The sequence below is a fragment of the Dromaius novaehollandiae genome, chromosome 5 (genome assembly GCF_036370855.1).
Source record: "Dromaius novaehollandiae isolate bDroNov1 chromosome 5, bDroNov1.hap1, whole genome shotgun sequence".
NCBI lineage: Eukaryota > Metazoa > Chordata > Aves > Casuariiformes > Dromaiidae > Dromaius > Dromaius novaehollandiae.
This window is the reverse complement of record NC_088102.1, coordinates 15,753,443-15,779,212: the sequence shown is the minus strand read 5'-3', so window position 1 is coordinate 15,779,212 and position 25,770 is coordinate 15,753,443. Positions and strand designations below refer to the sequence as shown.

Below are 25,770 nucleotides of genomic sequence, written 5' to 3'. Positions count from 1 at the left end.
ACTTCCAAGCTACTACAATGCATTCTCTCATAGGAACAATATAGAAGTGACCATATCAGATGACCTCTGCTACAGGTTAGTAGTACTCATAAATCCTAATCTGTCAAATTCAATCTCTTTTGGCACCATACGGACATTTTAAGTCTAGATGCTTCAATCCTGAATCTTAGAGAAAAGTGTATTAAAGTAGTGCTGATACAGCTATCAGATCAAATACATTTTCCATGATTCTGCCTAGACTGGATTAAAATGTAGGTCCCTGTGATCAAAGGGCAGTGAATGAAAGCACCAGACTTGTCTGTGTCCTCTAGTTGCATAAACTCAATGTGTTTGCTTCTTTTTTGTTCAGAGACTGCAGAGTGTCTAACACACTATATTTGGGGCTGCAGGTGATGTTTCCAAAACTACCTGTATTATGTAAATGAACTGCGAAAACAACTGAAGTGTCTGATCTTTATCAGTCTGAAAGTGGAACAATCAAAACTATAGAAGCTGAGAAGTAGAGCAGTTCCCTGCAATTATCTGTTTTGAAGGAATACATTGGTTTGACACTCCTAAGAAGTCACAGACATCTAATTTCATAATATAATTTGTAGAAGTAAAAAAGGCAAGTTAAACATTTGCCTACACACATCATGTTTACATGTGTTCAAAGAACTTCCCTAAAACTTTGCAGTCTCACCTAACCGTATCGTTTTTGAGACTTGTTCATTGTTGCAGGTTTGCAAACAAATTCAGAAATGTATTCCAACTCAACTTGCCTTGCTTTTGGGGATCTCTTCATATATCAGTGCTTCTGCATGTGTGTGAGTGTGTGTGTGTGTGTGTGTGTGTTTATGTTTAATGAATACATAGATGCAGAAAAAGAACAAAAAATAGGTTTTCTCCCATAGGACACATGAATATGGCATTAAGCAAAGCTGTTTTGCCATGTATCCTCAAAGCTACAGGAAGGTGAAATAGATGTAATATGGATTTCTGCAGTGTATCAATTCATTCTGCAGCAGCTGAGCAAATAATTTGAAATGCATAAATCATGCAATGAATGTATCTTCTTTTACTGCTCGTGAAAACTCCACAAGCAAAATTCACTTGCAACAAAAGGTTTTGGCATTAAAAATATATTAAACTTGGACTTTTTAAAAATTATCCCAACAGCTTCTATTATTCTGTGACTTTTTCCAGGTTTCTAAGAACACACACTGATCCACAAACAGGTGACCACTCCACTTCCAACATACAAAGCCACTGTCCTCTCCTTACTCATATCTTTTCTACAACCTAATTTCTTTCTGTATGTCTATTGAAAGGGGATTAATTGGACATAAAATGCCCCGGTTATTCCTCACTGTGTGCTTTCCTACCATGCCCTGCTATTTATTTGCTTAGATACACATATGCCTACATAGCCTGCTGAATCAGGGCCACAAGGAAGAATGTAAATATTTTAAAACCTATATCTGGGTTAATCATGAACAGCTGTCTCAAAATATTCCGTATACAATATTCAAGATGTGTAACTTAGCTACAATTGCTTCAGTAAGTCACATGGTATTCTCTGCCTTAGTGAATGAACAATTCCCTGTGTGACTACTCATGCACGTGAATATGTACGTGTGACTTTGAAATTTATTTACCGTGAACTTTCAAGACAATTAAGCTCCACCATATGAGTGTTTGCTGAATTTTCAGATGAGAGTAAGAGTCCAAATGGTCATGTCAAGGAATTTCGGCAGGCTTTTTGGCAAAATACTTGACCTGTTTCCCACCACAGGTAGACCTGGCCATTTGTCAGGGCCTCCACCTTCACAATATATTTGTACCTTGTTTTATGTGGTGTAAGTTGTTGTTCCAAAATGCAGCTAGAGCAGCCTGACAGTTTTGCATGAATAGTTTTATTTGCCAGCTTCACTTAACTTCAGATCAACCAAGTACTGAGCAGTAGATGCCTCAGAGGATTTAGTCATTTCTTCAGTTATTTTCTGAAACCAGCCTGGGCTTATGATACATAGGCACAAAAGCTTAGGTGATAGTAGATGTGCCTTTTGAGGCAGGAGGAACATTCTTTTCAGATAATCACCCTAAGGTTAATTTGTTTCAATAACTTGATTGGGACATTTGAGTGATGGGTAGGTGGGCAGTAAAATATTCCTCCCACACTTGAGAAGTGAGAAGTGTCCACACGTTCAGAAATATTCACATTTTCCAAGCTGATTCAGTCCTGCTCTTCTTCCAATGTCCTGGGGAACATGCTGGGAAAGAAGTGCAACTGAAAATGAAATAGAGAACTGCTGCAATTAAATGTAATTTTAAGTGGCATGAAATTAAGCAAACCCAGAGTAAGAAAATAAACAGAGCAGCCCCAGATTTTCCTTGGTGTAAGTTCCCTGACTTCAGTAGAGTTACATGAAAAATATATTTGCACTCACTGCCTCTCTCTCTCTGCCTGAATTCTTGATGTCAGCTTAAAAAGGAGAAGGGAGAGGGAGAGAGAAAAAAAAAGGGAGAGAGAGAAGTGTATGGAAATTAACGTTTCAGCTTTCAGAAATGTACATTTAATGAAAAGTTTGAAAATAACCGACCTTTCATGCCCCAAAGAATTACTGAAAAAGATCTTCTCTGTTTGCAACCTTGTTGGCAGTCAGGCCATCTTGGGCAGCAGTAATTTTCAGTCAGAGGATTGCCATAAAAGCCTGAAAACCCACAGAGCTAATAGAAAACAGGCAGAGAAAGTGAAGTCTAAACCAGGAATTCATAGGCAGAGGCTTCCAAGCTCAGTTCAGCTGTGTGAGGTCTGGCTGAGTCACGCACTGCCACAGATTGGACTGGTACATACAGCACAGCACCAGACTGAGAAACTTGGCATGTGAAGTCTAGGGTTAGGTTCCAAACACTTTCCTGGTGAGTTTTCATCCAAGGGCATATATTAGCCAGCCGTCTCCTTGCCTGCTAGGGAGCATCCCTGTTTCTAATTCTCTGCCCCTCTATGTTTAAGTTCCCATAAATATCATGGGAATTAATTTGTACATGTCCCTGCTCCAAACTGAGGCAGTGCTATGCATGATGCATCTTTATGCTTTCAGAGACTTTCTAGTGTGTAAATCAGTCACTGCGGACTGATATAGGCAAACCTTTAGGGAGTGCTACAAGAGGAGTAGTGAAAGAAGACATGCTAGGAAATGAGGGGAAGGACATAGGTATGATTGCTTTAACATATAAACGTGGACTGAGAATAATATCAGCGTGAGTCACTTACCAGAAGAAGAAAACAGTTTTGGACATTGGCTTCTAGATTTGTTTTCTTTGTAAGCTGTTGAGAAATATTTTAAATTAAACACAATTCCACCATGAATATGTGAGAAACAAAAGAAAACTGAAAGTTGTTGCTGTCATTTAGTAAAGGACCAGACAAACACTCTTCATTAAATCCTTTGCTGGTAGGTCGCGCTGTATCTGTTTTTTGAGATGCATTTTCCCACTCTAGGGAGGAAAGGAAATGGGATAAATCCTTTCTGACTGTAGATCATATAATAACCTCACTTCTGACCACCTCATGGCCCAAATTCTGTGCTTCTCCCTCTGTGCAAGGAATGAGTGCCAGGGAGGCTGACGAGGGCTTGCTTTTCTTTGTCGCTGCCTACAGCCCCTGTCAGTGATGTTTGCATGGTTTAGGGCCCTAAGATCACTCTAGTAAAAGCAGGAGGAAAGGGACAAGTGGAAAAAGAAAGAGAAAAGTAAGCGCATGTGTTCGTGAGCTCTGTTAGAGCAGGCTAAAGCCAAGGACTTAACAAAAAGGTAGTGGAAAGATTATTAAAATAGGGGTATTTTCGTATTTTTGCTTTTAAAACAGAACTCAAGTAGAAGAGAAAAAACAAACAAACAAAAAAAACCCCAAGATAAACTCTACCTGGAAACATCTACAGATGCTGACAATGCGTGCACTGTAAAGGTCTGGGCTTTGCCTTGGGAATGGAAAAAGAAATGGGAAAGGGTCGCAGCTGGGAACCTCTCGGTACACTTGCTCCCCCATGCAGACAGCACTGAGAACAGAGGTATTTGGCTGGCTCCTACATCTATTCTGTGCTGAGGTAAACCTCAGTCACAGACCAGCTCCAGTTCTGAGAAAATTCAGATTCCCATTTGCCTTCCTGGCTTAGAACCATTTCCAGTAGCATAGACGCCATGAAGAAACTTGTTTTAGTGCACTCCAGCTACAGAAAAGGCCCTGGTAATTATTTTAGCATCTTGTATGGGTGCAATAATTTTCAAAGCCTCAGAAAAATCTGAAAATGGAAAAGAAAATGAAGACTGCCAATATTCCAGGTATGTTTTTTTAGCAGTAATGAACAAATCTAGAAACACCTAAAAACCACGGAAGGGTGAAGAGGTTTCAGAAATTCAGTTTGATACCACTAAGAAAGTTCAGCTTGTCTGAATGGAAGCTCCAAAGTAGATGTGTGATCCTGGAATGACAGATATCTTCAGGACAGGATTTTGTTAGAAGTCTGAGATATCAGCAAAATTAGAGTAGCTTTTCATGGCCGAAATAGACTTTACATGGATAAGTTAAGGGGTATTTATCTGAGCACTCACAAAGGTTTGGACTTAGTTTGGTATTTGGATTAGTTTTTTATTTTATCTGGCTGCCCTTATGAAAAATACATTTACAATTTTTTCTCTGCAATATAGAGCTATGTGGCTTCCCTAGAGAGCCTAGTGGCCTGATAATCCATCTCTGGCCGCACTTACTGTGTCTGCAGAGCTTTTCAGGACAGCTGGCAATTGAGGGCATTTTTCATGAGCAACAAAACACTGAAATCAGTAGTGAGCTTTCTATCAAGGCCAGCTCAACTATTCAGGACTGGTGCCATCTTTCACTACCTTGTCCTTCCTTTAGCAGATGCTTGTTTCAGTTTGGGGTGGTAGAGATGGCAGTAGTTGAACCAAGCTGGATAACACACTGGTGAGAGTCTTTGATTTAATAGTTGTAGATGGTTTGTTGTTGAGGCTTCTTGCTTTATTCATGGGGTAAGAGGGTTGTTTTGGTATGATTTAGAGTTATTTTGCTGGTTTTGGTTGCTTTTTCCATCAAAGAAGTTCATAAATATACAATTCTGTGTGAACTGCAGTTCTTGACAGTGAAATGCTTCTGGAGGAACATATCTACCACCCAGTCTCATGACAGTCCAATATGTGGCATCATTTGCAGATTGCTAACACAGAGGTGGGAAGGTTGAACTTAGTCCCCTATAACTTTTGTCTCCTAATTTCCCTCCTTGGAGGGATTAGTCCTATGAAACTCGGTAGCAACATAAATATGGTGTCCGACGTTGTACAAAGGCTTGGGTAAAGAGACTTGGAAGGTGAGTAGGGGTTCCTTCTGCCTTCCCCCTCCCTATGTACAAAGGATGGACACACATTTGAACTGTATTTTTACTTACTAGCAAGAGTTCACTGCAGAGGAAAATGCCTGAAATGCCTTATTCCATTCACCTTGAAAAAGACAATGCTAAATCAGCTGGATTCAGGCTTTTTCTCTCCCCAGGAAGTTCCATGGTTAAAAAAAGAAAATAAAAAACTGCTTAGTCCCTCAAACCTGAGAGCCAAGATATTCACATGCAGCATGGGCCAAATCCTGAAGGGCTTTATGATACGTTTCTGCTGTATGGGGACGCCAAACACAGGAGGGATCTCCACACATGCACTGCAGAGAAAATCTCAGTGGCAGCTGTTCACATTGCCTTGTGGAGGGAAGGGGGAGGAAGTGGGTATTTTGGGGCCCGAATCAGTAGCTTTGAACACAACACAGAAGCGCCAGAGCCAGTGGCGGAGTGGTGAGTAATGGGCAGTGTCCACTAGTGCTCAGCCAACACCCTGCGGCAGCTGAGCCGCGGGCCAGGTCTGTGGCTTGGACGCCTTGGAGCTCTTGGGACTCAGGATCCCTTTCCTCCGGGTTGTGGCGCTTCAGAGAGCAGCCTTTTTCAAACAGGCTCTACCCATTTCTCAGGATTCGATTATGAACTAATTAGAAGGCAACTTTCTCTAAGACAACGTCCTTTGATTACATTGAGAAAAAACACTGCAATTCCCCCTTCCCCTCGGCCCCCCGTCAAATGCACAATTTTTTGTCTTCAAATGTATGAAATATCTGTTTGGAGTTGTTCTTGGACTTCCATTTCAGCAGCTTGACAGTAAAACAGCCTGCAGAAGTCCAGGAACTGTCTTACACTCTCCAGCCTAAGTGGAAGCCTCAGTTGGGCAAGTTTAAAATGAAAAGTTCTGGTGCTTGTTACAATAGCAAAACCTTTTAATAGCACCAGAGAGGCAGGGGAACTTCACCAGATAACTAAATCCATTGATCTCTAATCCTTTGGGCCATACTTACTGTGGAAGACTTGCATGCATGGCTTCAATCCAGAACCACACGCTGCCAAAAAATGCTTAGTAGGTTAGCAGCCAACAAAAATGTAAGAGGTCTGCTCTGCATGTGGGAAACAACATAAAAAGAAGTGACTTTTTAGCTTAGTCTGACAAACGTTAGCATATAACACTGATATTAAAATGAAATGGCAGAAATTTTCAATCATATCTTGGATGTAGAGGGACTTATATGTGCTAATTAAAAGGGACTGGGTGGCACTTTAGGCTGCTCTGTTGTAAGTTTCTTCTCAAGTACTCCAGTTCAAAACCTTCCTCGGGGAAGAAGCTGCTATTAATGTGCATTTCTTGCAGGCTGAAATATTAAAAAGAGTTCTACTGAAGGCAGATGCATTTCCCCCTCTATTTAGATACAAATACAGCTGTTATTCACATCAAATATATACTATTCTCTGTCTCACTGGTGACTGATCTTAAGGAACTATAAAAACTAGCTAAATATATTTATGGCTTTATACAACTGCCCATACCTGATAACTCATAACGCACTTCTCTATAAATATCAATTAATAATGCACATCAGACATAGAGCTGTGTTAAATAAAGGTTCATGTTATGCCTTCCAGGTACACTGATAATCTCAGAGACTCCGTAAATGCAGAGCTAGTCTCTCTTTTTTTTTAAATAACAATAACACTAAGTCATATTGGCCCTTCCTGTTCTCAATGCATCATATTTGTTTGGTACTTTCTGCTTTTCAGCTTACTGATGTTCTATTTGTGTGTGTGTACACACATGTGCATATGTCTCATACACAGCATATAGACTCTCTATAAATTACTTTTCAGAATATTTTTCAGACAAATTCTGAGTGCTTGTTGAAGGACTTACAAATACAATTCTTTTGGAACAGAGAATAGGAAGAGCTGTATCATTTGCTGCAGATGACAAATACCCCAAACAGAACAAACACTGATTTTTGTTTATGCCAGGGTGACATAAAAATCACATTTGTATTCCTTCAGTCTTCTGACTATAGCATTCATGGGTGTTTCTTATAGGCAAGGAGCAGGTTTCTCAGGGCTGGTGCAACTCCTGTGCCTGCTGGGACACTTTTCAGATAAACAAAACCACAGGTAAAAATGGTCACAGGTGAGATGGGGTCATGGACACACCTGTTATCTTCCAGAGATACCCCTTAATCTGGCAGCCATTCTCATTTACACCAGGGTGACCTAGCAAAGCCAGACACACTTGTCCTTCAGAAAGAATCTGTTAGAAGTCTATAGAGTAAATTGGCTACACCATAAGACTCAACATTTGTGAAGAATTTGGTCTAGAATGTTTATGAGCATATAAAGTTGTATGTTTGTAGGTGTAAATTGGCTGCATCTATAATGTATTCTGAGCAAAAGTATCTTTTACTCAAGTTTCAGCCTATGTTCATATTCAGCTTGGACAAAAGCCCTGGACCAGGAACAAGGTTTGAATAATACCCAGAGGAAAGCATGGCTTGTGCTACTTAGTAGGACCCTGATGCACCTCAGCCTGCTCTGTTGATGGGCAGAGCTCACTCACATTGTGTACACATCCTTGGTTCAGATCAGCTATGGCAGTTCCGGTGTCCTTCCAAAAACGGCTTGGAGGTTGCAGGCTGCAAGGCATATAGGATTTATGGGTCACCTGAGCTTGGATCACCTTATGACAGAGTGGTTGCACCACACTGTGATAGAGGTATCCAAGGTCCACTGATGGGAATGTGCAAACCTGCACCAGAGAATACACCAGGTTTTACCCTGTTCCCTAAGCCAAGTCCTCAGGGTGTTTTGCAAGACCCATTTCTGATGCCTCACTTTAAAAAGCCAACATGACATGCCAGCTTTGTAGAGTCAATGAAATCAGGAAGAGCTAAATCATTCAGTTCCTCGCAGGAGTCAATCAAAAACTTGTAAGCTGTGCCCTTTTAGTCAGATTGTTGGTAATGTATCTACAAGTCAGAATGGAGTCAGTGGGCACCATGGAGAAACGTCATCTGCCTCAACTTGCTTGGAATTAAAGACAGTTCACAGACTAAAAGTAAGCTATTAATATCCCTTTTTCATAATGGTTGCTTTTTTTTTTTGCTTTTTTTGTACTACTGAACAACCCTACAATAATCTCCAGTCCTAATTCTACCAGATCCCTTTCTTGTAGTTTACAATAATGAGATATTACAATATCCACTGGAAGTCAGAGGCACTGGCAGAATCACTCCAGCACTGCTCCAGCACATGTTCTACCATAGCACAGCACAATGGGACCCCATTACTGGGAACCAAGTGTATTCAATCCTGTTATGTCCTTGCAGAGCCAAATCCTGCTTGACTTACTCATGAAAAAATCCTATTGAATTCAGTGGGCATTTTGCCTGAGAGGGGAGCAGCAAACAGCCCTCCCCTGTATTCTTCATGCATTTCCCTGAAGAAGAGCCTGAACATTCAAGATGCTGAGTTCCCTCCTGCTGGGTGGCACAGGACTATGTCTGTTGTCAGAAGAGTTCCGTTACATAACCCCAAGGAAAAAATAATCAGATGATTAACAAGCTGATTTTTTACTAGCCTTATATTCTTAGTTTTGTTTTGTTAATCCATTGAAGCAAAGCTCCAACCAAATACTTCCACTTATAAATTGTTTTTATTTTCAGGAAGGTTGTTCATTTGCTTTTAAGAAATAATACTGGTTGTGTGTAAAAGTAGAGTATCTAAAAGTAACAGGGAATGATTTCCTTTGTTCACCCAAAAGTTCTGAGCTGCCAGGAGGGCTTTCTCCACACTGCAGCATGTCGGAGCTGCAGTCCTTCAGAACAATTTCCCATCCCCTGTTTAAGCTGTGATTCTAGTCCAAACAAGGCAAGAGATAGCTTAGATGGAAAAAAAAAAAAAAAAAAAAAAAAAAAAAAAAAAAGGAGAGAGAGAGAGAGAGAGAGAGAGAAACCAAAAAGCCTTCAAAAAGCATCAGTAGGTAAGGAGCATTCAAACTGGCCTCTGGAAAATGCCAGGAATTTTCACTTCTTTCTGCTGATTATTTAATCTAACCACAGTCAACATGGCTTGTTTAATCAGTTGTTATTCCTGTACTAAATACAAAATACAAATAAAATACAAATGCCTCTATTAATGCATGAACTCTACCTAGAAAATGACCAATTAGCCCTTTCTTTTTGAACCCCAAGTTCTGGCCTTTTGAATAGACACTGATTTTGCATGATAGAATAATTTAGCAGATTTCTGGCAAAGACCCAGAGATGAAACTCCAGATTAGACTATGGCCTTGACACACCTGAGTGAACAACTGATGACAATCCCTTGAGAACATTTGGGTGTTTTCACATGTGGTTTTCAGCTATATTAGTCATGGAATTGTGTCCCTGATTCCTCTTCTACCAGACTTAACCTAAGGACAAAAATGATAGATTTGTCACTTAACTAAACTTTTAGCAACATATTTATTTTGTGCTGTTACTATGCTTCTGAAATATTTGGTGCCTGTTGCTTATCTACGGACCTAAACGGTAGCAGCTAACTATAAATGTGTTTGTTTCCCCACTCGTTATGAGAACCCAAAAATGGGAAATCCTCTGAGCTTCTATCCCCCCTCAAAGATTTAATGGACCTTCCAGAAGGTCAAGCCACAATCTGTAGACATATTAATATTGATGTACTTTTCAACTCATGTTCCGATAAAATCAGGGGTGGTTCTTGTCACCTAAGGATTTTTTTCCCCTACCAAATACAACAGTATAAAATATATTGGTTTTAAAGGAGATTTCTGGCCAGAATTTTCTGTGACAGATCAATTCCTCGAGCTGTGGTCATGCGAGTCCACCCTCTCTTTCGGCCACATATTGTCCAGCTGCTTCTGTGGAGTGTTATGATGCATGCGCAGAGTTAATGCAAGTGCCCTGTGTGGAAGGTTAATGAATAAATAATGTTACTCCTCCTTGTTCATCTGTTCTGATGTTTGAGTGAATGGTTGCAACAGTAATAATTACTGAAGGTGAACTTATGTAAAGGAGGCATGTATCGTGGCATTACACCTGGATGTTTATAAAGTTCCCCAGTTTTATAGGAAATGAGGTACTATTACCAAAGCTATTCATAAAGACTGAAAACTAGAAGAGGATGTTCTCTTCAATCATATTCCTCAGGTTCATTCAAATGCGCTCAAATTCCACAAATAACAACAGCAACCTGACTAAGGGTTTTTATGTTGTTTTGGATCCCATTTTGCTTAATTATGTGTATGAGAAAGGGGGAGATATTTACATCAGAATTGGTGAGCAGTGCTTTAGCAGGGTTTCAGGAATGTACAATAAGTTCTTATTGTCCCATTTATTTAAGCTGTATCTGACTTCTCTTTCTAAATTGAAGGTAGAACCACTCACCACACTACTGAGAGCACCTACGTCTCTTATGGACCCCTAGAAGTCATGGAAAATTTCTGACTAGGCTTTTGAGAGTGATCTCAGGCATTCATCAAGCTGGTTCCTTCATGGGTAACCTTAACTGGTAAGAGGATAAACTACTGAATGCATTTGAAATTAGTAAGATATACTTGGCTGGCAGGCTCATTACATAGCTAGTAAGGAATTAAGCTACTGACGCATTCAAGAATACACCTACAACACAAAATGTAGATGTCATGGTAGGACATGTTACCATAACTTTGCTCGCTTTAGCCAGCTAGGACAACAAGGTGTAGAGGTACATGCCTTAACCCCGGCCACGTACTATGGTTGGAAGCACAGCTTCCCTGGTGTTGCTGAATGGAACAAGTAGGCTGGAAAACATGCCTTGATTTTGCTGGGTAGATGTTCCCACACAAGCTTTTGTGGGGGACTACCATCTGCACCACTGCCAGTTTCATAACCATTTCTACAGTTCTGTGTAATATAATATAGTTCCTCATTCTAATTGGCCTAACCAGCTCACTGAAATGAGAGAAACAAGTATGTTCACCTTCAGCTTTCACACTAATAAAAGTAGTGATATAGTCAATGGTCACATACTGATAAAGCTCTAAAATTTGCTTTAGTTTAATACCGCAACACCAGCTGTATGTACAGCTCTTCTGTTAAACAGCAAAGTAAATCCTAACCCCAGGTCAGTATTCTTAATTTCCACCAGGGAGTATAATAATCAGTTCTTCATCTTTTTTTTTGCTTTAAACTGGTGAACTGCGACAGAGTTATTTTGCAACTTAACAAGTCTGCAAATTATTCTCATTTCCACTTTGGTATTACTCCTCGCTGAGCTGATTTAACTAGTGTTAAGTACAAAACACTTTAGCAAGGTAAGGTTTGTACATTCACAAAGCTAGATTAATGCACAAGAGTAATTTCTGGCATTGGTTAACAATCTCTAGCACTGAACTTTGTGAAAGTAGGATTGATGAGTTGAACTATTAGGTGCTGAAGTGTAGAGCAAGAAGAGCCGACATCTTTCGTGTGATAATTGAAATCATTTCAATTCATTTCCTTCTTGGTTGGACAGAAACATGTTTTCAATAGTGAAGAAATCTTGAGGGAAACCATTGACCTCACCAGTCATATAATGCAAGAAGTTAATGGACAAAAATGATATTCATCTTCAGTTTATAATAGCATTTTCTTTCACAGAACCAAAACCCTACAAAGGCAAAGTATAGTATAAGAGCAACTGCTGCTCTGGTAGATACATGACCTTTGTTTTATGCAACAATTATTGGGTTGGTGGCAAAATAAAATAAAAAAACCCACAAATTTTTATGCTAAGATAATAAATTATAAATTATGAAAGTCTAAGGCACCAAGCAACTTGTAAGCAACAGTCCTGTCTCTTAGCAACAAGCCAGGGAAAGCAGCTTGTTGATACGAATAGAGCAGACAGGATTGTTTTGCAATGATTACCACCAAGGAACTAGGAACAACATTTTAACACCTGCCTCAGGGCACTTCTGCACCTAGCTATCCATCTCTCCAGTGGCCCACAAAGCCTGGGCTGTGTGCCAAGTGGCTTCTGAGGCCTACCTCTTTACCAGAGCAGGCCCAGTGCAACAAAAAGGACCCCAGAGGAAAGATCAAAGAGGTGGAGTTCAGGTGTGTTGCACACTTGTGCCTGGTTCTATTTCTTTAAATACCTTTTTTACAAACAATGCACGATCGTTAGTGTAAATGTTTATTTTTTCTCCTCTCTCTGGCCCTTTAGTGATGTGTGTCTAATCTAAAGTTAGCATCATGAATGAATGCAGACAAGCATTTGATATGAAGCCAACATTTTTTTAGTGTGGTTTTACTCTTAAATATCCAACATTAAGAGTTGGAGCAATGGTGCAATCAGGAGCACCAAGTTATTCTTTTGCCATTGTGCTGGTTGAAGACACATGCAAGGAAAGTATTTCCAGAAATAAAATGCAACATGTAGTAGGTTTAAAACAGAATCAGTCTTAGTCCCTGGACCAACATTAGAGGTGGTGCTTTCATTCTCCCAGGTAGAATGTTACAATAGCGAAGGGAAGCAGTAAAGAAGGATAATAAAAGTTAAGGAAAAAGGCTGATGTGAAATCCAGGCACATGAAGCAAAAAAATCTTAGAATAAGAGAGAAAATGAATGAGAGAAAGGAAAGGAAATAAAACAGTGTGTGGGTAAGAAGAGCAGGAAAACAAAAGCTGGAACAAGAAATGGGCCAGCAAAGGAATGGAAAAGAGAAAGAAAATATCAGGGAGAGACTCATAGCTTTGCTTTTAGCAAATGTAATTTCCCTTGCAGAAAAGAGTGCAGGGGAGAAAGCTAAAAGGAGAATTTAATTCTGATCTGCTGGAAATCCACCACTGACTCATGAGACCTGGCAATTCTTCCAGTCCACTCTAAGCCCTAAGTGAGTTGGAGCACTGATCAAAGCCTACAGGCCAGCTTAGCCTATAACCCTATCTATTTCCACATTATACCTGAATTTATTAGGCAATGCAACTGTGCTGAGCACATTTCTATCCACATAGCTTTACTGCTGCTAGCTGGAATGAACATACGCCAAACTTTTTTAGTTTGGACAAAACTTCCCCAAACTTGCTAAAGAGTTGCGGAGTTTAGTAGCAACATATTTATTTAGCATGAGACACTGGTTTGGAGGTCAGACTCCTATTGCAGAAAGCAAAGTTTTTGTTCTTTCTTTTTCTAATTCAGTATCCCAAGCAGACTGATTTAAACTAGATTTGCTAAATATAACTACTGCCGTTGCTGCAGAGGCACATTAAACAAATGCATGGGTTGATCCACCTCAAGAAACTATTTGTTTTCGCTTATGCAAAATCCTGAAGGAACTGGTCATTGTGTCTTGTACGACGTTGAGGCTCACCAGGCAAAAGTGGGCTTTCTCCTTCACTTTTCTTTTGGGTGATTGGATATGAAGTCCAGCTCACTGCACATCCTTATGTGAGATAGTTTAACACAGTACCTTGAGGCTCTACAGTCCCAGAATGCAGTGCAGCACACTGGCAGTAGTTCAGCTGAAGACTAAACATTTGGCTCGGTGACAGCAGAGCTGCCAAGAGTTGGCAACAAGAGACTCACAGGGAAGCAGCAGGCTGCTAAACCCTTTCACATTTTTAATTAGATCCACACACCCATGTCTTTGAGCTATCATAAATATACAGATGACATAGAGAGCATTATTTGGGGTAAGGGAAAAAAAAAAGAAAGAAAAGAAAACTACTGTGGTATCTCTTACCTTATTAAAATAATTTACCTACAGCTAGTCTTTGGAACTGAGGGGGGGAAAGAAGGGGGTTGTGGCATTTTACTCAGATAAAAGTCTCTCCCTGACTACAGTTAAATTCACCCTGCACATTGAAAATGCAGGGTCCTGAGATGACTGACATGTAGACTTAGTTGCAACAGCATCACCAGAAGAGGGCATTATTGGCAGTAACTCCAGTGTGTAATTTCCCAGATGAGCTATACGTTCAAGCTCTAAGTATTCTTAAGTGTGTATCTTGCTCTGATGTTGTTGTTGAAACTATTTGTTTTCTTCCCCTTGCTCTGTTGTTACTATCTTCTAAGCACACCTTGATATATTAAAAACCCTTTTATTTATTTTTTATTAATTTCTGCAAAGACATTTTCCCAATTCAGCTCTTCCTTACCTTTCTTCTGACTCTCCTCTTCTGCTCCCCCCTTCAAAATAATGGCAGGCTTCGTTGCTTGTTTAATTTCTTCTTCTTCTTTTTTTTATTAACTATTACACAGAACCTCTGCCACTCATCACGTTGTTCATCTGACACTCTTGATATCTACAGCAATAATGACCTATGTCAAATACATTTTATACTGGCAATTGATGTCATCCTATAGGACAGTCCAATGCATAGGGCTAAAAGACTGCTTTTGTCCAGGGACAGTGACACTCAGAGTATTGTCTCTTGTCTCCTTTGTCATAAAATCTTAACATTTTATCAGAATAGAAACTGTAGCTGTATCATCAACCTGCAGCATGAAAACATGCACAAAGGATCTTCGCAACTGGCACCTAAGGGCTAGGGTTTTCTTCTTGTATTTCTCCTAATTTTAAAGAAAATCTAATAAGCAAACAAAATCCTTGAAATGCTGGTAGGGGCGGGGGGAGGAATCACATGTTGTCCCGCCTGCGAGCACAAATTTTATAAATAGACACTATAGCAAACATCAAAGAAATTGCTGTGCAGAGAAACCAACAGATCATGTATATTTTACATTACCCATTTATTCCAAACTGTGTTAGCCACACACTGCTGGTTAACTCTGAATGTGCAAACCACAGTCTGTCCATTCTGGATATTCAGAAAATTCTCCGTGTTGTCTTCACTGCTTTCTTCTGTACAAGTTAAACTTGGGCATATCTTATTTCTCCTTTTTTCTCTCCTCTTCACCACAAACTGAGAAGCAGAGGGTGACCTAATCCTTTTGTACGGTTGCGAGCTTATGAGGGGTCCACAGTATGCATTTCAACACACGAGACCCATAAGTATTACCAATAAAGCTGCTATAAACTGCTTTGTTCCCAGCAGCCTCATGTCTTCCCTGTTATGGACTCTGCTCTGCACTAAAGATCTGATCTCCCAGGAAATACCTCTAACAGATGGAAGCTGGATCAGGGTCTAAGGCATAGGTCCACCCTTGGGCTATGCAGAGCCAGATCTACTTGAGGCAGTTCCCTCCTCAGAATATAAGAGAAATGCTCAGCTACAACCTTTCTTGGCCTTGCCTTTTCTTTAGTCCTTCGTATGTCCACTGAAGTATTCTTGCAGACTGCTTTGATGCTTTGCAGGGCAGCCAACGGGAAAAAAAGCATCCCAACTTCTCACCAGAAATTCAGAGCCTCAGTTACAGAGAAGCCTTTCATTGATGATTTTAGTTAGAATCAGACTGGGCCTCTACAGACCATCACATCATATGGTAAATCAAGGCTGTTAAATCATTGTTTGGAGGACTTTTTCAACATGTTTGTAAAGTGTTTAACAAAATAGGTCTGATGTCCTGTTCTGGGCTACCAGCACCCAGGTGAACGAATAAAAATGAAAATACATCAATAAAAATGAAAATAATAGGGACCCTTATCAGCATGGCTGTTATCAGCAATGAGGTATCCTTCTTAAGGACAGACTCTACAATAAATACTTACGTTGAAATGAAAAAAAAAGCAAAAAATAGTTCTTACAAAAATATGACTGAAGAACCTGCCCAGAATATGAACCCTAGTTATTTCACCAAACTACACCCATGCCAGAAGCTCACTAATGAATATTTCACAGGTAAAGACAGAGTAATAACATATGTTAATACTACTACTACCACTGTTTCTCATTATTAGTTATGGTGTAAAACAATTTTCTTTGGTAGTAAAAAAGCCATACTGTTAATATCTTCTTCAGTGTGAGTTGCATCTGGATTAGATATATAAGTTTCATCTTAAGTAATTAATACAAGTAATCTTGTACCTCAGTAACATGTACTTATCTGGAAGAAGATATTTTATCAGAGATGTATTCTCAAATCAAGTCTGGGCTTTTATTTATCAGATGTTTGAAAGAAGGAGTAGTACCTCTCTTTCTCTCTCCCTCTCTCTTTTCCTAATTTTCCTTTGGAAGTTACCTGTCTTGATACTAACCAGCCCAGAGCGTGTTTAGTATAACTGTCCAACAGCAGTAAATATGTGTGCCGAATCATTAAAATTCTTGTTCAGATCTGATCAGAACCTGGATGTCAAATCTGTGGTCTGCCCATGCAGGCTCACCCACACCAGCTTCTTTCAAACTTGCCAAGCTACCAGGCCTCTGGCTATTAGCAGTTTGTTTCATGGGGTTTGGCAGAAAAAAGTACAAATGGAAATCAAAGATGGAAAATTCTGCTTAGATTGTCTACTCCATCTCTGGAAACTTTAATAAATTTATAAGCTGTGCTGCTGTAACTGTTAGAAGAGCTTTGTGTCTACTGGCCTTGATGAATTTGATCCATGCAGCAAGCTGTTAAGAAAGATGGAGTAGATGGGTACGATTTTGACCTTTTCAGAATGAGTCATACCTCTGTGGATATAAAAAGGCCTAAACCAAAATTAATTCATGCTGGTGAGAATCTTTATACCAACTTCATTAAGCCCTGGGTTTACTCTAAGAGGAACAGACCCAAGTATGATGTCTTCTGTTTGTCCTTGGGTCCAACCTCTTGTACTTTCATACCTACAGAGTGAAGGGAGACCTCATAGACCTAGACTTTGAATGTCTTTTTGCAGGCTGCTGGGAGGTGCTTCTGCCAGCGTTTTGAATCAGCTGGGCACAAGCTATCCCTCAAACCTGAAGTTGAATAGGGTGGCACAGTGGTGCCTCTCAGCACCTCTCCCAGCAGAGATCATTAGCCTGGGTACAACATGTAAAACTTCAACATGTGGCACTTGGTTCAGAGCTGGTTGCACCTATGAGGCTTGGAGAACGGGCCAAGTCAGAGTGCGTCTGTCTGTAAAACATTGTCTACAAAGTGGATATGAAACGTGATCTTCCAGTGCCTAAGTAGAAACCAGTTTCAGTGTTTCCCCTTTCTAACCTTGGAAATGAACTGTGGGAGTAAACAAAGCAAGAAGAGGTTTATGCCTTTGTGCCTCCATAAATATGGTTTAGGGATGCTCTGCATTGACTCAGCCTCCAGTCTTTCTTGGACTTCTTTTTATTTACAAAAACAGCTGAAGAACAGGTAGACTTGGCATATCTTCTTGTTCCAGTCCACCCTCCTAACACACAAGCCAGCCGTAGTTATGTGAGGCCTTATGACAGAAGTAGTCAGCAGAGAGCACGGAATCCTCATTCTAACATAAGTGTAGCATAAAGATCCTGCCTGAGAGCACATTACTAGGCTCTGCTTGGTCCAACAGCTCTGGAGAGGTCAGATTTGTGTTCTGACGAACTGTGCAATAGCAGATGTAACTCTTACCTATCCCCAAACTTTTCTTGGTTGCGCTTACCCATTGCCAGGCAATACTAAATTGCAGGAATGATTTTTTGGCTTTGAAAAACTGAGTTCAATCATGTTTATTTCCCTGAGCTGCTCCACCTAAAAAGGCATGTCCAGGAAGTATTTATTTTACAGTAAGTAAAGAGGCAGCTTTCATAGTCTCTTTCATCTTTTAATGAGACACAAAAATACAGCACTTTAAATCAACAGCACTGAATCCAATTAAAATATATGAGAAATGATATCCGTTCTACTGTCAGACTTTACAGATGCTTAGTGTCTTACAGACAAAAAAATTCCTATATACTTGCCTGTCAATATAAAATAATTTAAATTTTAACATTTTTGTCTGTTTTGTTATTTAAAAAACCATGCTTTTTAATTGCTAACGTATATTCATATTGTCCTCATTTCTGTCAGCAAAATAGTTCTAAGCAACCCCATTTTAGCAAGCATATTTACTACAGTTATAAATAAAGTGATTATGTTAGCAGCTGTAAAATTTTCCAATATACATAGCTACTATTTCTACAGTAAAGACTCTAAACACAACATTTCATGCATTATATGCTATGAGTATGTGGTAGTCATGGGTTAGGAAGACTACTTTTTCTGAAACCAGCCTTAACCAAGTCAAAATTTAAACTTGTTCCCAGAGAAGTCATGATAATAAAACTCCATTCACTTCAGTCTTGTAGGACTGGACTTGCAACAATAAATTCTTTAAAAGAGACACAATATTTTATTTGCTTGCTTCTTGCTGCACCCAAGGAAAAAAAAAAAAGAAAACAAAAACAAAACAGAAGCTATCTTTCTCCAACAGTCCTCTTAGATCTAGCTTACTTAAAATCAGAAAAATAAGTTCTGGGAGTTCTTTATTATAAGGCTGTCATTCTGAAAACACACTGTGGATTTTTTTTTTTTTTTTCACTCTGAAGTACTGCAAAGGATTTATTTAGCGGGCTTTTATTTGAGTATACCTGGGAAACTCTAATTTTAGACTCACCTTCTACTTTACCCTGAACATCATATTGGTGCATTAGAGGCTGAGAGGGAAAAATCCTGAATTCTATGGAAGTTAGTGGAAACTTTGTCTCTGACATCAGTGGGGCCAAGATTTCAGCCTCCACAGTCAAGAGTCATGAACAAGAGTTTGTAGATCACAGTATCACTTTAGACCTTTGAACCACAAAGTTGCACTGGGAACTCATATTTAAGTTTCTTTCCTTTCTCCTCTCCTTCCCAAACTGCATCTCCTCTTTTAAGCTAAATTTAGAAGATAGTAAGAGAGAAGAGTCAATCACTAAGGACAGGGACTGGGGATTCAGAGATCAGAGCACAGACCTTTACCACAAATACACTTGTGGATAAAATCTGGCAGAGTCGAAGGGAAATCTGGCAGGACAAGCTTGGCTCAGCCTGCCTCCGCCTTTTCTCTATTAAAAAAATTTCTTACAGTTACCTCAGATATCAGTCCCAGGTATCCTATGAAACTAAATAGCTGTTGAGCACATTCTGGTGCTACTTACAGGCACCACTGACTGAAGTGTGTAACTTGTTGCCAAAACATGAACGTAAAAGCATGCAAACTAATTATTGCAACAACTATGCATTTCAAATTTAGCCTGTTTTCCACCAACAAGCAGAAAAAACATCCTGCTCCACTTCCATCCAGGAGGTAATAATTCTGCCAGTTAAACTTCCTAAGATTTCCCTTCAGCCATGAACCGAAGCATGCTGAAACCAATGAGAATCTTTCCTGCTCCAAAACCTCTTTCACAAAGGGCAGCTGCAAATAAAGTTGTCTTCCAGCCACACCCAAAGCAAGGTTCCCTCATTAATGAAATGCCCCTAACAGGGGAAGATGTTTTCATTCCTTCTTTCCCTGGCAAAGCCCCAACTGCAAGCAGCAACAAGCACATGAAGGCTGACACATAATGTGCCAAACCCAATTCCGACATTCTTCGCTCGTCACGTGACAGACCAGATACTTGGTCAAAACATCTCTGACAATGCTGCAGTCCCTTCAGTATCGAGGTGGCCTGTTTTTTATGGGGAAAAACTTAATCTGCCTGTTACTGCTTCATATATTTGCCCTGTATAGCCTCTGGACATTCACTGTATTAATCACCTCTCTTTTTTGCTTCGTTTCTACTCAACATTGTCTTCTCTAAACAGAGAAAACTTGTCATCAACAAGAACTTTCCCAGAACAAATTTAACATAATTTTTCAACTGAAATACAGCACATTGTACACAGTTTTTCTTAGAAATTGTGCCTTGGCTGTATCTAAGGCAAGAAACATTAAGAACCCTCCAGTGATCCAAGCTGATTCTGAGATGGTAACAAAACACGAGGTGAGACCATGTTTGTGCAGTTTGAGAGTTTTGGCATGAATGTTTTGCCTAACTCAGAACTGTCCTATTTACATATGTCATCTTAAGAAATCACATGCACAGTTTTATACCTTTATTTGAAATTGAAAATACCAGGCACGGTGCTTTGTTCCTCACCCTTCCATTCTCATTTCCTGTATCTGTCTGATGCCCAGTTCTGACTCCTTTATTCTGATTTAGTACATAAGACAGTAAACTGGCCAAGAGAAGACCTGGATTCCAGTCCCAACTTTCCACTGACCTTCTTGTTGTCTTTAGGAAATAATTTCACCTCTCTGCACCTCTGCTTCCAGTTCTACTCCTTACTTGCAAATGCAGACAAGACCATATCTTTCAGTGTGTGTTTGTGTGATGCTCCTCCAATGGGATGTTGGAAGAGAAAGCAAAACAGCTGCTGCCATAGTCATAATAAATACTTATAATACCCCTAATCCATGAGCGGTGTCATTGATGTTAAGGGGAATACTGAGTAAGGCAGTGCACAATCTGAGTCAGGATCCTAATCAGGAAGAACCATTTTCATCTCTTTCACCTTTCTGTGGGCATGACATTTAAAGAAAAAAAAAAAAAAAAAGCTAGATGTGCCATTATTGAGATGTGGAAAATTCAGCTAGGAATTTCATTAGGTTATTGTCCAGAAAAAGGAAGTCACTGGGAATATATAACATGTCATGAAGAAACACAAATAACCCAGCAATGTCTCTTCCTCTCTCTTCTCCCCCAAGGGTCAATAATTACTTCACAGGCCATTTCAGTTCTGTTTATGTTGGAAAAGAAATGTATGTACCTGTGACCTAGATGAATAGCAGTGGGATTAACTTAACCCCAAATGAGATGCTGCACTGAAAGTGCCTGATGTGACACAGGAGCAATAATGTCTATGCCACCGCTGCAGCTGCGGTGGTAGAAGGGCTGCTCTTTTCATGGTTTAGCCAATTCATTAGCAATCTAGGTGCAAAGCCACTTAGTGAACATCTCCTACACTGCCATCTCCACAGTGGATTCTCATAAACTTACCTTAGATCAGCCTGGTGGCCTGTTAGCGCTGCAAGGCAATGGCGCCTGAATGTGCCAGCTTCAGGTGTGACTCCAGGGTTGTCACCTGCTCACACAGGGGTGCTGCTGAGACAAGTGTGGTTGGGACATGAGGGCTAATGATGGTGACTTGAGGTCAGTTCAGGAGCTGTACCAGTTCCATGAGAAGTTTGTTTCTCCCAGGACAAAAGCTACTGCTGCATTAGCTAATAGAAGTAGGAGTATTACATGATGATGGATGTGTGAAAATGACACACTGAAACAACACAGCACACCCGTTTCTCCCCTGGGGGAGAGAATGAAAGAGCAAACTGCATGTGACAATGTTAGTCACATTGCTTAATGCAGTATTCTAGGACATTCAGATATGACAGTGATATGGACAACATATGAACTTGTTTGGAGTTGGATAGCACAGTAGTAAAATGGTGGAAAGTTGAAGGTCATGGTCCAGATTCTTCAAAGGGGTTAACCAAGACCTAGAAAAGTTCTATGCCAGCTTTTCAGCACAATAATTTTTACCTGCATGCTAGTCTAAGAGTACCTTAGAGTAGTCCTTTGTGTGGTTTCCATAGAAAATTTGTGGAAACTGAAAAGATTTGTGGGGAATTACTCTTGAATTATTCTAACCTCAAAGCTGGAAAAAAGTACAATTATTGTCAAAATTTCCCATTTCTGTATTTTCTAAATGAAAACCTAAGTGGGCTGTTTGGAAATTCTTTTCTGTTTTGTGATCTTAATTCTTTTAATATAAAAAGGATAAAATTAAAACATTGAAATCAAAACAAAATTATTATGAAATTGCTGACTCATTTGTTTTCAGATAAATGATCTGAGAACACTTTCTACATTTTTATTTTTCATTCCTTATTTAATTTTATTTTGACCTCAAGATCTGTCATAGGTTAGGAAAAAAATTTCTCATCCTGCTTGGCTCCAGACCCTTTATACCTAGCTTGATGTGAGGTACAATAGAATGCCACCATAAAGGTGAGTATGTGGATTCTAGACTCCTGGAGGTTTTTTCTACAGAAGGTCAGTCCTCAGCCAGCCTGTTTTGATTTGTTACAACAGTGCACTGTATTTAAAATGAATCTAAATACCTATCACTTTTTTGGGTTGGGCTTTGGACTGTAGAACAGAAAAATAAAGGATTAAACCAAAATCATGTTCCAGGAACATTGCAATCATTAACACAACAAGAATTATCTAAATAGTGCCTCTGCTTTTAGTAATTAAATTATGCTCACATGTATGGTATTTTTACAAAAAAATCTATTTAAATTTTTGGAAAACATTAGCGTGAAATGGAAGAAATACACAATCTGAGGCATAAAATGTGAACATTTCTCAACTAGAAAATGATAGATGAAAACTCAGCTAGGGTGTAGGTCTAGGTCATATGCAAAGTCACTGGCAAAAAAAAAGTCACTTTTTATAATGTTTTCATCTTCTTCTTCTACTCCTCAAAGTCAAACCAGGGATAAGAAATCAAGAATAAGAATGTGAGCTGTTAAATGGTAAGGAAAGACAGTAAATAATGTAGAATACACACGTCCAGGTACCTACACGCTTTGAGTTCTCTTTTTAAATAAGACTTCTAAGGGGAAATAATAAGTTAAATTTCTTTTTTTTAATCACATAGTTCATGTGTTTCTGGGTATGAAAAAAGAGAATAAAGTGAAGAAAAATCTGGTTATTTTCTGCAAAGCATTAACTATGTTCCTTTCGATACAAATAATCTAAAGAAAGTTGTGTAAGGAAATAAGTTCAGAGATATAACTTGCCTTCAAATTGTAAAGGTCACCTCTCAGGCCATACGTTATCTGTTTAATACACACTGGTGCAAACCACCACTTCTGATGGTATTTATAAGTCCCTTCTCTTCTTTTCTTTCATCATGTTATTTTGGTCCCATGGCTTCTCCTAGTCCCCAGTCCTCCACTAAGGGAAAATAAAAAATGTGGAAAGATGAAAATGTCTGTTCAACCACCTTCAGCATCATATGAACCTTTCAGCAATTTACTGGAAGAATAAAGAGCCAGGCAATCTTTAAAGCATCTTAATTGTTCTCTGAGTGTAATAGAACCCTCGGGAGACGTGATCCTAAGTTGGCTGTAAATCACACTTGATTCTATGGGCTGCGCTGTTCCTCCCTATCTATGGAACATGTATGATGTTGAAGCAGATTATTAAATCACACAGATCTGTATTTTTCAAATAGACCTTATAAGTTCCTGGCATTACCATCTTTTTTTTTTCCCCCCAAAGAAAGGTAGGGAACAGGTATGAAAATGGCAGGAGAAACAACTGATTGCTTGAGAATAAAAAAGCCTGTGAGACAACAGTAATTATTCTGCTATGGCCCTTACCATTTTTTTCTAAGAAGCCCTGGTCAATCAGTCTTCTTCCAGTCTGTCTACCATTGCCCTTTTACCACCAGTACATCATCTATTCACCCACAAGCTCGTTTACCAGTTGTCTCCACTCCTTTCCTGAATTAAAACTCTGCCAACTTGAAATGGTTCAAAATCTCCTTCCAAGTTATGCCAAACAGCTTCTCAGAAGCCCTCGCACACACCTATCCTCTAGGCTGAGAACCCTTTCTCTCCTTACTTAACCTTGCCAGAGCTCAGCACCACACCCTTGGCTCTAATCCTGCACAGTAACCAACTTCTCAGCTTCCAGCACAAAAGCGCACAGGCCTACTGTCCTCTGATACAAATAACTCACTGTTGGACACAGAATATTTTCCTTCTCTTTGACATCCTGCACTGCATTTAGCAGAATTCATACATTATCAGCTCTTAATGATCTTGTTTGTTGTTGGAATTGAAAAATGAGCAGCACATACAATAGGAAAAAGGGATTGAGAACCCTAACCTTTGCCACTATGGGGAAGTAAGAAAATTACTCAACAGAAGCTTGTTGGTCCTCCCTCTTATGTTTGTAGGAATAGAGTAAGAAGTTCTCTTATCAGCAGATCAATCCTTCACAGGCTGAATCAGCTCTAGACGTAAGAACATCCATCGGGGTACTACTATCCCCACAAATACATTAACAACATAATAGCTGTGACTTAGCTTACTAAATCTACAGTGACCACCTGTCCTCCTCTACTCTGCACATAATGCACATACTCTAGCTGTACACATCAGTATTTTAAATGGGATGGTCAGCCACCAACCAACCAGCCCCAGAACAAGCAATCAGTCCCAGTCAAAAGAATTGCATCTATAAAGCTGTATGCAGAGGGAGTCATGGATAAACCCGAGGCTAAATTCCTTCCCCATGAGCATTACTGCCCATAGAAGCATCATCTGGGGCAACTGAGTTGTAGTAATACAGTGAAAATCCCAGACACAAATTGAAATATATAAAACTCCATTTAATCAAAATAATTATTTCTTTAATTGTGAGGGAATTCAAACACTTGATCAGGCTGCCCAGAGAGGTTGTGGAGTTTCCATCCTTGCTGATGTTCAATAAATATGCAGATACACTGGACACTGTTCTGGGCAACCTGCTCTAGCTGACCCTGCTTTGAGCAGGGGAGTTGGACTAGATGGTCCCTTCCAATCTCAGCCATTCTGTGTGATCCTGTGATTCTGTGGGTGGCCTTTGTGTATTCAGGCTTATTCAAGGGCAAGTATATCTGCCACATGGATGGACCATGGCACTATATATAGTTTCCCTCTTTCCCATTGTCACCATGGTGATCAAATGTGACCAGTGTAAGACAGAGAAGATGGCATTTCCATAAAGACCTTTGATATTGGATGTTACAAGTGCTGGTGGAAGTGGAAGGAGGCAGGAAAATACAAATGTACATATGAGCTGCTGAGCTGCAGGAGTGTTGTCAGTCCTTGGGACTGACCAGCTCCAGTCCAGTTTTGAAACCTGCACTACGGCATGCCCTGGGAATAAATTGAGTGTGATTCCTGCTGTTGGCCTGGTGCAGAGCTGGAGCACTGAGGCATGGCAGTAGGAGGAATAGAATAGCTATGTCCCAAGGTCTGATCACCTTCTGAGGTGCATCGCTCTCTCACCAACTCCAAAGTGAATCTGAGGTAAATAGATTCAACTCCTAACACAGTTGCCTTGCTTAAGTGCCTAAATGCACTTGTGTAATGTGGACTGATAGGTGGCACAAATCCTCCTAAAGCTGCCTTAGGGTGCTAAACTGCCACACCACACCAATTCAGGGCTTGCTTTAATGCTGCAGTTCTGGCATCCCATATGAGGAAAACAGTATTCCCAGTACCGACTCACAAACCAGGTGGGTTATATGGCATTTAAAAAGCTTTTCTACAAGGAAAGCAGAAGGGTGGGAGAAGCAAAATAAGTACTGGAGAAGCATAAAGCACCCACCTGAGTTTCCTTAGTAAAGATTAAATGCCAGGGATTCAGCCAGCACTAAGAACAACTACACAGCAGTATGCCTGCAGTTCCCTTGAAAGCTCAGTACA

At 39.9% G+C, this 25,770-nt stretch overlaps 1 long non-coding RNA gene across 1 annotated transcript; it reads right to left on the bottom strand.

Annotated features, from left to right (window-relative positions):
• Positions 1–1,962: 1,962 nt before the first annotated feature.
• Positions 1,963–6,467, bottom strand: LOC135328642 (uncharacterized). The gene is made up of 3 exons (XR_010389600.1): positions 6,386–6,467; positions 3,257–3,310; positions 1,963–2,269 (listed from the first exon to the last, which is right to left on the bottom strand). It is a non-coding gene; the product is annotated as an uncharacterized LOC135328642 (long non-coding RNA).
• Positions 6,468–25,770: the final 19,303 nt, after the last annotated feature.